Here is a 13,205-nt window from a genome sequence, read left to right on the forward strand (position 1 = left end):
TATGTATAAATGTGTGTATAATATGGTCTGAAGGTATTTCTGCTGTATCTCTGATAGTGTGAAGGTGACCCGCCTATGTAGGTATATGTGGTGTGTGTGTGTGGTATTTATGATTGCGTGTGTTTAGTTGTTTCTGTGTGTTGGGGCCAGTGAGTATGAACAGTGCAACTAGAGGAGGCAGTAGGGGCCAGACTGGCATGGGCTATGAGTGACATGCTAAGGAGCCTGGACTTACTCCTACAGGCAAGAAGCAGAAGCATGGTTTCTAACAAAATGATCAAGTTTGTGCTCTGAAAGTTCATTCAGACCTGTGGGGAAATGGATTCAAGGGAGACAAGACCAAAGCAAGGAGATGGGTTGGACTAAGGTTTTTGAAATCACTCCAGTAGGAGATGATTGTGTGAATTGCAGATAAGCAGAAGTTTATTCAAATTATTTAGTAAGAAAACAGAAACTCTAACCACTTGAGTGTGAGCAATGCTGTAACCAAAACACATCTGTCGTCCTGGCTGAGGTGACTGGGTGACTGATGGTGCAGAACTTGTCATCCCCAGGTCCAGCCAAGGTGTGGATCCTTACAATTATCTGAGGAAATCATTCTCTGGCCACTTTGCCTGTTTCCCCAGTCTAATGACATTCTTCTTCATAGGGACAGGCTCTTATTCTTGAGTTGTCTTCATGAACTCAAATTTCAATTCCTCTTTCTGAGCCCAATCTTCTTGTCTGTTATGCTCTTGGTCAATTCTAGAGGAACACAAAGGGAAATGAAGCTATGATGATACAAGCAGAGATTGGACACATGCCCTGTGGGTGCTCAAAATCATGAACAGTAGATCCCTCAAAGTGCAAGACCAAGTTCAAATGGGAAAAGAAGGGTATGGAATGAAGTTGGGACCAGGGGATAAGCTCCCCCAAGTTACTACATCTTGGTCCATAACTCTAGGAAGTTCAAGTCTAAATTCAATTCTGATCTGCTATGTTGTTACAAAGTTTTATTTGTCAAAGTAAAAAAAAGACATTATTTAACAGTTAGCTTGAGTGATAATGTTCAGCTACTCTGATATATGGCATGTGGGCCTCCATTTGTGCTCTTCCCACAGTCCTGCAAATGCTAGAGGTGAGCCTAGAAAAAGGAAATAAAGTTTTGGAGGAAGACAATGAGTTACATTTTTGACCGACTAATTTAAACATCCACTTGAAATAGTGGTAATATGAGCCTGAAACTCAGAGAAGAGGTCAGGGCTAGACAGAAAACACTCAAGATTTATTTATAATTGAAGACAGAGAGCATAAGACAACTTGGGAAAGTAGACAGTAGGCAGAAGCAGGGTTGGGTTCTGAATAAGGACAGGTAGCAAAGTTGTCAATGGGGCACCCAGAGAGGTAAAAAAATGTTTAGAAGTTTAATAACATAGAAGCCAAGAGCTTCAGAGAGGATAAAGTGTCAAAAAGGTAAAGGCAAACTTGGGCAATATCTTTCACAATAGTACCCAAAAAAGAAATACCTAGGACTCAATCTAACAAAGGATGTAAAAGATGCTTACATTGAAAACTACAGTACTCTGAAAAAGGATATTGAAGAGGATATCAGAAAATGGAAAAACAACCCTTGCTCTTGGGTAGGAAGAACCAATATAGTGAAAATGGCCATACTTCCAAACGTGTTATACAGATTTAATGCAATGTTGATCAAAATTCCAATAGCATTTTTCACAGAATTAGAGAAAACAATCCTCAAAATCATTTGGAACCAGAACAGATCTAGAATAGTAAAAGCAACTAAGGCAAAACAGGGGGCATCAAATTATACTATAAAGCTACTGTGATTAAAAAAAAAAAAAAAAAAAAAAAAAAAAACGGGGGCCAGGGATTTAGCTCAGCAGCATAAGCGCCTGCCTTGCAAGCGTGTAGTTGTGAGTTAGATCCCTGGTGCCAAAAAACAAAAAACAAAAACAAAAACACCAAAAGAGTGTAGTACTGGCAAAAAAAAACCCAAAACAAACAAAACCAGACCCAAGTAACAGATTATAAGATGCAGAAACAACTCCAGACACACTAAGCCACCTTATCTTTGACAAAGGTGCCAAACACATTCACTGGAAAAAAAAGAGAGCCTCTTTAATAAATGATGCTGGAAACACTGGCTCTGCACATGCCTAAGATTAAAACTGGACCTATCTCTTTCACCATGCACTAAACTAAATTTAAAATTGATGAAAGATCTAAATATTAAAACAGAAACAGTAAATCTGCTGGAAGGTAGGATAGGTAAAACTCTTGAAGACATTGGTGTAGGCAAAGACTTTATGAACTGAATTCCAATTGCACAGAAACTATGACAAAGAACAACTGAAATCTTATTTTAAAAAGCTTTTGCGCAGCAAGAGAAACCACCCACAAAGTAAAGAGACAGCCCACAAGGTGGGAAAAAATGTTTGCCAGTTGTTCCTCAGACAAAGGATTACAACCAAGAACATATAAAGAACTCAAAAATATCAGACTTCCTAGATTTAAAAACCCAGTCCAAACATTGGCATATGAGATGAATATGCACTTCTCAGATGAAGAAATACAAACAGCAAATAAATAAATGAAAAAAACCTGAGATAATGAAATACAAACAGCAAACAAATATGTTAAAAAATGTTCAAGGGTCATTTGAGAGACACAAAACAACACAGATTCTACCTCACCCTGGAAAGAATGACTATTATCAAGAAATCAAGCAATAACAAATGCTGGAGGGGCTGTGGGGAAAAAGGAACTCTTCATTGTTAGTGGGAATGCAGACTGATGCAACCACTACATAGTAATCAGTGTGGAGATTCCTAAAAGAACTAAGATTGGAGGTCCCATTTGACCTGGGCATTCCACCTTGGGTACCTTCCCAGAAGAATAAAAATATCACACCACAGTGATATATGTGCACCCATGTTCATAGTAGCACAGTTGTAATGGCTAGATCTTGGAAACAACATGAATGTCCATCAGCCAAGGAATGGATGGGGGTCTCTTTATACAATAGAGTATTACTCAGCCATAAAGAAGGATAAACTGTAGACTTTTTTGGTATCAAGAATCGAACTTACAATATCATACTTATCAGGCAGAGGCTTACACCACTAAGCTAAATCCTCAGTCCTCAACTGTAGACTTTCATAGATAAATGGATGCAACTTGAGACCATACTTATAAGTGAAATAAATCAGACTCACATTTGTAAGTACTGTATTGTCTCCCTGGTATGAGAAGCTTAAAGAGTAATTAAGATCCAAAATGTGTAATAGATATTGTAGAATGAGAAGAAGCTTTGAAAGGAAAGAGAAACTGGGATGGGGAAATGGAGGAAAGAAGGAAGAAAAAAGCAAAAAAAAGGGGCTGGGGATTTAGCTCAGCGGCATAAGCGCCTGCCTTGCAAGCAGGCAGTCGTGGGTTCGATCCCTGGTACCGATAAAAATGAAAAAGACAAAAAAAAAAAAAAAAAAAAAAAAAAAAAAAAGCAAAAAAAATATCTATCTATCTATATGATAGTTAAGATAGTTATACTAGTTTCTCTCAGTTCACTGAAAAGCAAAGTTTTGATAATATTGTTTGGACAATTAAGTGCCAATATCTTATACTCTTGAATAATTTAAAGATAACAATGTGCATGCAATGCATTAGCCATTGTTTACCCTCTTTTTTTTTTTTTTTTTTTTTTTGTCTTTTTCCTTTTTATTGGTACCAGGGATCGAACTCACGACTGCCTGCTTGCAAGGCAGGTGCTTATGCCGCTGAGCTAAACCCCCAGCCCTACCCTCTTATTTTGAAATTGTTTATTTCCTCTTTAAAATAAAATTTTAAAATTTGTTTACAAATTTTTTAAAAGGGTAAAAGCTGTCAGAGTTAAGCAAGAAAAGCACCAAAAATGTCTACAGTTTTTAGTGAACAATCATTTGGCATTTATGAGCTTGGTTAAAGTGATTTCAACCCCACTACAGGTGGGAAAGCCAACCAACATGAAATGAAGAACAACTGAAAATATGAAAAGAAGAAAAGATGGTGACAGTTAGTGCAAGAAATTTGGCTTTTGTGGCACTGGACAGAAAGTAGGCAGTACCTACAAAGGGGCATGGCGTCTAGACTTTCTTCTCATGATAGAAGAGACCTGAATGTCTTTTTTTCTTTCTTTCTTTCTTTTTTTTTTTTTTTTTTTTGAGACAGGGTCTCACTATGCAGTTCAGGCTGGCCTTGAGCTCACTTTGTAGCCCAGGCTGGTCTCGAACTCGCAACGATCCTCCTGCCTCAGCCTCCCAAGTGCTGGGATTACAGGCGTGAGCCACCACACCCGGCTCTTTTCTTTCTTTTTTTGTACTGGGAATCAAAATCATGATCTTGCGCTTGCCAGGCAGGTGCTGAGTTTCTAAATATGTGTAAGAAACCAGAAAAGCCTGAAAGGGTACTTTATGCGGAGGTACCCTTGACTGCAGGAAGAGCATCTCTTCCACTGTCCTAGAAAGGAGAAAGGAAGAAAAGGATGAGTGTGAATGTCAGTTGTTGGGAAATTACGGGAACTCTAGATATATAGCTTCAATTTTCTCTGTAAAACATATTCTCTGTGAGCAAAAGGGAGAGTGCAGGAAATGGAGGTGGTCTGAGAGTGAAGGTTGAAGAACTAAGAGGGGAAGCTGGGAGGTCTGAGTATATACTAAGAAAAATAGCATTAGTCATAGCAGAAATTTCCAAAGGCAGCAGCAACCTTGTGACTTCTTAGCATTTGGTGGCCTGAGAACAGGCATGAGGACAGTAGGCAAGTAGAGTGCTCAGGACTCTAAGCAGGACTCTGGGTGTTCCTTGTATGCTGCTGTTATAGGGAGGAGAGACTCCTCAACTGTGTCAGCTGAGAGATAAGTGGAGACCAAAAGGCTGTTAGGTGGGCAGGAGATAAAGAGGCTAGTGTACCAGAGCTCTGGAAAGGCTTGGAGAGCAGGTGGCTGCGAGTAATCTTCCAACCAGAAGTTAACAACTGTGTGGTCAGAGTAGGGAATCTGAGTGGCAGGAAATGTTAACTGGTGGCCAAATTAATGTCTTTAGGAAGAAATAGGTGTCAAGAAGTTCAGATCTTGGCCCACACACAAGGCAGGTGAGAGGTACAATCTGGACAGGACTCTGACTGGTCCTGAGGGCTCCAGGACTTGCTCAGAGCCCTGCCCTGGCAGAGAGAGATGGATAGGGAGGCAAGGCTGCTGGAGTAACAGACAAGAGAAAGTGAGGGCCAATCTAAGTGCCCAAGACATTAAAACAGTGACTGCACGGAAAATGGGCACCTGCCTGAACTGGTCAGACCTGAAGGTGACAGAGGGTCAGGTTGGCACAGACTGGCAGGGCCAGACAGAGGTTAGCATGGAATACACCAGTAGGACACGATGGCTGGGGTCATATGCTGCTGTCGCTGCCAGGCACCATTTCCTACTACTTAATCCTCCTTACTTCTTCACCTAAACCCATTTTCCTCTCTAGGCCAAATACCTTCCTCCTCATTATCTTCTCTGGAGAATTATAAGCTGGCAAAAGATTTCCCCAGCAGGGGGAAGCCTTCCTCCATCTTTTTAAATGTCTGACAAACCACCTCTCAAATCACATCTTCCCTAACCCAGAACCTTGCTTTTCATATCCAAGACGTGTGCATGCTCTAAAGGCATCCTTACTAGTCCAGGAGCCTCTAATAATAGTGTGTGAGGAAACATCAGTTCATCTGGAGACTGAAGATGTGAGAGAGATCAGATTTTATTTCTCTACCTACAAGGCAGGCTGAGATGGGATTGCTATCAGCAAAAATCTAAAGGGTAAGATTGAGGCGCAGTTTTAAAGCATTACCTGGACACCCCTGAACCCTCCTACCTCAGGGAACTCTCCCTCCGGAATCTCTCCCTCACAGCAATCCATTACCTTCAGGGCCCTGGTTCCCCTCATGACCTCCTTCCCTCCTTTTAGGAACCCACTCTCTTCAGGAACATTTTTTTCCTCAGGGTGCCCTGCCCTCTGGACGCCACTTTCCTCAGGACCCCATCTTCTCAGGACACCGTTCCTCTCGGGACACCTCCTCACCTAGGGACTCTGCACACTTCAGGGCACACTCCCTCTTAATCTCTTCCCCTCAGGACCCCAGCCTCCCAGGATGCCTTCCCCTGGACCCCCACCTTTCAGGGTGCCCTCTCCTCAAGACACAATATCCTCTGATCTCCCTTTACTTCTCCTCACTTCACCCTCCCACTCTCGGGCCACCCCTGTCAAAACCTGGGCTGCGGCAGCTGTCTTCCACTTTCTGCTCACTCTGCAAGCGGCTCAGGTTCTCGCGGAGCTCCCGAGCCCCACCCCCAGAGAGCGGCTCCCCTCGGATCGGGTCCTGTTACACAGCACCGCCTCCCTTGCACCGCAGCGCGGGCTCACGTTCTGGCCCCGCCCATCGTGTGGCTCCTCCCACCGTGCGGTCTACCCGGGCCTGGTGGGACAGCTTCCGGCTGCGGCCTATGCCCTGGTCTTGGTCCCAGCGCTTGGCTGGCAGAGTAGAAGTACGGAGGCCGCGTGGGCTGCCTGGCTTGGGCGTGCACCGCTAGTGGCGGACTCGGTAGCGAAAGTGAGAAAGGCTCGGCGATCGAGCTTCCCCTATATGGCAAGGGAAAGACGGGGAAGGTTTGGGGAGGAAACCAGCAGTTCAAACCATTTAAGTTTAAAAATGAGAAACTGCATTTGTAAATCTTAATTATTTGTTTTTCTTTTTAGCCTCAATTGTCTGATGTAACAACCCAAATTTTCTGTATTCTAAATAAAAATAAACAGGGAACCTCATGTTCTCTGCAAGGTTCTAAAATGCAGTAGGATTTTTAACTCAGATCTAAAGCAATTAAATGCAACTTTTATAAAATTAAAGCACCAGTCTCATACATTTTGCATTAGAAGAGTTACGAGAGTGGAATCTTTGAGGTTTGACAGTGGGGCTCCATTAGATGGAAACACTGCATACCTGGGGTTTGGGCATATTGGTAGAATTCCCCAAATTCAAGTGTCCCATCTCCAGACTGCTGTTGAGTCCTCAGTGACCTGGTGAATGGCACGGGACGAGAGTGACCCAATGTAGCAAGGACACACACTCTCTCCTTCAAAGTCTGCACCTGCAGAGCCTGCAGTGCTGTCCTCTGCAAGGCCCCTGAGCTGCTGGTGTGCCATTCTAAATGTCTGGGGACTCCCCTGTTGTTGGATGGGGATCTCTGAGAAGTCGTTTCCAGATTGCTAGGACTCTCAGAAAGAGTAGAAAGGAGAAAGATGTATTACAATCAAAAGTACACTCTACAGACCTAGGGTTAGTGTGCAGCCCATGTGCTGGGTTTCATAAGGTCCTGGAATCATGGGAGGATCCATAGCTGGGGATTGACAGTAGTCCTGACTCAAAGGGGTAGCTGACTGCGTCCACTCATGAAAAGGGAAACTTTTTGACTATACATTGATTGATTGATTGATTGATTGATTGATTGAAACAGGCTCTTACTATATAGTTCAGGCTAGTCTTAAAATTACTGTGTAACCCAGGCTGGCCTTGAGTTTGCAGCAATCCTCGTGCCTCAGCTTCCCTAGTGCTGGGATCATAGGTGTGCACCATCACACCCAGCTCAGTTCTTGTTCTAGGCTTTCTGTTGTTTACTTCTCCTGTCTTTACCTCCTACCTCTCAACCTCAGTCAGTCTTTTTAAACAAGTTTGTAAGGATGTAATTCACTTAACATACAACGTGCACATGTAAGTGTATAATTCAATAGTTTTTAACCTATTCATAGTATGTATACATTGCCAGAATCAATTTTCTAAGTTTCATCATCCTCTAAAGAAACCTCATCCCCTTTGGCTAGTATACAACTACTCTCCATCTCCTTCCCTGGCTGCAAGCAACCATGAATATGTTTTTATGATTTGCCTATTTATAGATACTCCACATAAATGGAATCACATGTGTAGTCTTTTGTGACTGGCTTCTTCCACTTGTCATGTTTTCAAAGTTTATCTGTTATTATAGCGTCAATTAGAACTGTTTATGTTGTTTGTTTTGTTTTGTTGAGATAGGGTCTTGCTAAGCAGTTCAGGCTGCCCTTGAACTCAGTGCATAGCCCCGGGCTAGCCTTGAGCTCAGAACAGCAGTCTTTCTGCCTCAGCCTCCCAAGTACTGCAATTACAGGGGTGTACTACCACACCTAACTTTAATCAGTATTTTTGGTTAGAGTTAGGAGTTTGTTGGGTTTTAAGACTGAAAACTTCTCCATGGTGTGGGTGTACTACATAGTCAATGGACATTGTTTCCTCCGTTGAGAAAGTATGAACAATGCCACTAGAAGTATTCATGTTCAAATTTAATGCATATTTTTTTCATTTCTCTTACATATAGATCTAGGAGTGGAATTATTAGGTCATATGGTAACAACATTAATTGTTTGAGGAATTGCCAACTATTTTTCCAAAGCAGCTACCCCATTTTACATCCGCATCAGCAATAAGGGATCTAATTTCTCCAAACCCTTGTCAACACTTATAATCATCTAATTTTTCAATTGTAATCACCCCAGTGGGCATGAAGTGGTATTGTATTGTGGTTTTGACCTGTGTTTTCCTCATAAGTAATGGTGATGAGCCTCTACAATGGGCATGTGTATATCTTCTTTGAAAAATGTCTGTTCACTTTACTCTCTTTTATATTCTTCAGTCAGATTTAATTTTGCTTTCTTTTTAAATTGGACCATGTCTTTTACTGTAGAGTTGTAAAAGTTCTTTAAACTGGATACAGCCAGGCATGGTGGCATGTACTTTAATCACACCAATCAGGAGGCTGAGGCACGAAAATCACTCTGAGTTTGAGGCTGAACTGGGCTATATAGTGAGATCAAGACCAACCTGAACCACATAGCAAGATCGGGTCTCAAAATAAATAAATAGGATCAGGGATATAGCACAGTGGTACAGCCCATACCCAGCAAGCATGAGGACATAAGTTTGATCTCCAGTACCAAAAATAAATAAATAAATAATAAATAAGATACAGTTTCTTAGGGCCAGGGATTTAGCTCAGTAGCATAAGCACCTGCCTGACAAGCATGAAGTCATGAGTTTGATTCCTGGTACCAAAAAATATATATATACAGTTTTTTATTTCTTATCAAATATAGGAGTTACAAATATTGTCTCCCATTCTGTGAGCTGTTTTTTTTTTTCACTTTCTTGATAATATTTTTCAAAACACAGCAGTTTTCAATTTTGATGAACTCTTAATTTATTTGCTTTTCATGTTTTTCTTACTTTTGGTTCTTCTTTTTCTAGTTATTTAACATGTACTGTAAGGTTATTACTTGAGATCTTTTTTTTTTTTTTTTTTTTTTTTTACCTGAACCTAGAGAGTACAAAGCCATACATTTGGCACTCAGGTTTTTGTTTTTTTTTTTTAAATTTTTTTAGACAAGGTCTTACTCAATTGCCTAGTTTAACCTTGAATTTGTCATCCTCCTGCCTCAGCCTTCCAATTATCTGGGATTACAAGTATGTATCAAAAAACCTGACCACTTGGCCTGTCTTCCTTTTTTCATTTTTTTGATGTTTGTTTGTTTGTTTGTTTGAAACAGTGTTTCACTATGAGTGTAGCCTGCAGGTTGGCCTCAGTCTTTTTTTTGGTACTAGGAGTCTGACTCATGGTTGCTGGGCAGGTGGTGTGCCACTGAGCTACATCCCCAGCCCAGCAACCTCACTCCTGAAGTGATCCTCTTGCCTCAGCCTCCTAAGTGCTCAGGTAACAAGCATGTGCCACCACATCAAGGCTTGCTTGCTTGCTTTTTTTGTTGTTGTTGTTTTGTCTTCTTGTTTCAAATCTATTTTATTTTTTTCCAAATCCATTGTATTTTAAGGAGAAAAATAAAAAGAAAGAAGAAAAAAACTCAACACATCAGAAGGGCAACAATAGTACATAATATTGCAGATTGCCACCCCCCAAATCATTCACCCAGAACACAAGATATCTGCATTCAGTTGTCTCAACAATATCAGCACAAATCTTTCTCTTCAGTGAACTCAGAGAAATCAGTAGTATAACTATCATAACTATTTTATACACATATACATATTTGTATGTTGTTTCTTCCAGCTTCTCATCTCAGGGAGACAATATGCTTACATATGCATGTCTGATTTATTTCACTAATGAGTATGATCTCAAATTTCATCCATTTACCTATAAAAATCTCCAGTTTATCCTTCCTTATGGCTGAGCAGTACTCTATTGTATAAAAATATCACATCTTGAGCGCCATGTACAAGCTGCTGAGGGGACAGCCAGACCCAGCCTTTTCCCTTGAGCCAGTGCCACTTGTGGATTGTGGGGGAAGAGAACAAGCAGTCGCCAAGAAGCAAGCCATCCCTGTGAATCAGTGCTATGTACGGGCCACCAGGGGGACAGTCAAGCTCCAGCCCCTTCCAGCACAGAAGCTGGGAAATAAGAAGAGCCAACCCCACCTTACGCCCACCCTCACCCTGCCAAGCCACTGGCTCATCCAGAGAAATACAGACTGAAATGATAGGTATTGAGGTGAAATGCAATTTGGTGCTGCAGTGTTTGGTGTTACTGACTTTGCAGGTCTTGGGCCAGTGGTCTGATCATCCATTCAGAGGATATCGGTACTCAGTGTGGCATCTAGTGGGGTCTCCTTGTGAAGGTGCTGGCCATTGTTAATTCCCTATTGTCTTGTTTTGAAGGGCTACGTCATATTCATTGTTTTATTGGGTTGGGTTTTATTCTGTTTTGTTTTGTTTGATTTTGTTATACCTGATGGCGTGGGCAGTTATTTTAAAGATAGCAAGATATATTATGGTAACCATTTGGGATTTACTATTGTCTTGCTTTGAAGTCCTTTATTGCATTAATTGTTTTATTTTTATTGGTTATATTCTGTTCCATTTTGTTTGATTTTTACTATGTCTGGAGGTATCTGCAGTTACTTTGAAGACAACAAGAGGCATTATGATAGCCATTATTGATTTCCTATTGTTCTGTCCTGTGTCACTTACACTTTTTTTTTTTAAGAGTGGAATATATTTATTAAGAGAAAGAACCGGGCGTGGTGGCTCATGCCTGTAATCCCAGCACTCAGGAGGCTGAGGCAGGAGGATCATTGCAAGTTCGAGACCAGCCTGGGCTACAAAGTGAGCTCAAGGCCGGCCTGAACTGCATAGCAAGACCCCATCTCAAAAAGACAGGAGAGAGAGACAGAGAGAGAGAGAGAGAGAGAGAGAGAGAGAGAGAGAGAAAGCTGCTATCTGGGAGAGAGAGAGAAGGGGTCCTGAGTTGGTTGCCCTCCCAAGTGGGTTGCCCCACTGGTTTTGATTGGCTTTATTCTGTTTTATATTGCTTGGTTTTATTCTCTTTAAAATAAAAAAAATTTTAAATGCATCATTTTTATCCACTCCTCGGCTGATGGGCATTTAGGTTGTTTCCAAGATCTAGCTATTCCAAATTGTGCTGCTATAAACATGGATATACATGGCTGTGGTATGATGTTTTTAATTCTTTTGGGAAGATACCCAGAAGGGAAAGAGCTGGGGTGAATAGGACCTGTAGTCCTCGTTTTTTGAGGAATCTCGACACTGATTTCCACAGTGGTTGCACCAGTCCACACGCCTATCTACAACACTAAAGAAAAGTTCCTTTCTGCCCACAGCCCTTCCAGCATTTGTTATTCCTTGATTTCTTGATAATAGCCTTTCTTTCTGGCTGAGGTGAAATCTCAGTGTGGTTTTAATTTGTATCTCTCGAATACCCAGTGATGTGAGCATACGTGAACATTTCTCCACATATTTATTTGCTGTTCATATTTCTTCATCTGAGAAGTGCATATTCATCTCAGATGCCCATTTTTGTTTTTTGGGTTCTTTTATTTTATTTTTCTATTTTTTGTGTTTTTGAGACAGGGTCTCGCTGTGCAGTTCAGGCTGGCCTTTAACTCACTTTGTAGCCCTCATGGTCTCAAACTCTCAATCATTCTCCTGCCTCAGCCTCTCAAGTGCTGGGATTACAGGCATATGCCAACATACCCAGATAAGAGACCTATGTTTGGATTGGGTCTTTAAATCTGAGAGGACTGAGTTTTTTGAGTTCTTTACATGTTCCTAATAGTAATCCTTTGTCTGAAGTACAACTGACAAACATTTTTCTCCCACATTGTGGGTTGTCTATTCACAAGATAGTTTCTCTTGCTGTGCAAAAGCTTTCATCAGGGTAAGATCCCAGTTATTGGTTCTTTGTGATAGTTTCTGGGTAATTGGGGTTTTGTTCATAGTCTGCCGAAACCAATGTCTTCAAGAGTTTTACTTTATCTTCCAGCAGATTTAATGTTTCTATTTTAATAGTAACATCTTTTATCCATTCTGATTTTAGGTTGGTACATGGTGAAAGATATGGGTCCAGTTTTAATCTTCAGCACTGGTAGAGCCAGTGTTTTAAGTATCACTTATTGAAGAGGGTATCTTTCTTCCAGTGAATGTGTTTGGCACCTTGATCAAAGAAAAAGTGGCCTGGTGTGCCTGGAGCTGTTTCTGCATCTTCTAATCTGTTCCATTGAGCCTTGAGTCTGTTGTTTGTTTTTGCCAGTATCACACTGTTTTTAATCACAGTAGCTTTATAGTATAATTTCAAGTTAGGGATTGTGATGCCCTACTGTCTTGCTTTTGTTAAGCAGAGTTGCCTTTGCTATTTTAGATCTGTTCTGGTTCCAGATAAATTTTAGGGTTATGTTCTGTAATTCTATGAGATACGCTATTGGAATTTTGACCAGAATTGCATTAAATCTGTATAACAGTTTTGGAAATATGGCCATTTTCACTACATGGGTTCTTCCCATCCATGTGCACAAAATATCTGTCCATTTTCTAATATTCTCTTCAGTCTCCTTTTTCAGAGTATAGTAGTTTTCAATGTAGAGGTGTTTTACATCCTTTGCTGGATTGATTCCTAGGTCTTTTGTTTCTTTCCTTTTTTCTTTTTCTTTTCTTTTTTTTTTTTGGATGCTATTGTGAAAGGTGATTTCTCTCTCAGTGAGTTTTTTTTTCCCTTTCGCTTTCCCTTTCCCTCTCCCTTTCTCTTCTTTTTCTTTTTCTTTTTGTACCAGAAATCGAACTTAGAATCTCACACTTGCCAGATAGGTGT

General features: G+C 41.0%; 1 protein-coding gene and 2 long non-coding RNA genes across 4 annotated transcripts in view; 1 reads left to right on the top strand and 2 right to left on the bottom strand.

The window, feature by feature from the left end:
• LOC134471678 (uncharacterized) overlaps positions 1-13,205 on the bottom strand; it is a 52,524-nt gene that overhangs the window by 32,466 nt on the left and 6,853 nt on the right. The window lies entirely within an intron of this gene.
• Spatc1 (spermatogenesis and centriole associated 1) overlaps positions 1-13,205 on the top strand; it is a 29,960-nt gene that overhangs the window by 3,037 nt on the left and 13,718 nt on the right. The gene's annotated exons all lie outside the window — the stretch shown is intronic.
• Positions 397-6,527, bottom strand: LOC111755183 (uncharacterized). Its single transcript, XR_002789765.2, has 2 exons — positions 6,277-6,527; positions 397-744 (listed from the first exon to the last, which is right to left on the bottom strand). It is a non-coding gene; the product is annotated as an uncharacterized LOC111755183 (long non-coding RNA).

Source organism: Cavia porcellus, unplaced genomic scaffold (genome assembly GCF_034190915.1).
Source record: "Cavia porcellus strain 051 isolate PalLab524CR breed Dunkin Hartley unplaced genomic scaffold, mCavPor4.1 scaffold_19, whole genome shotgun sequence".
Taxonomy (NCBI): domain Eukaryota; kingdom Metazoa; phylum Chordata; class Mammalia; order Rodentia; family Caviidae; genus Cavia; species Cavia porcellus.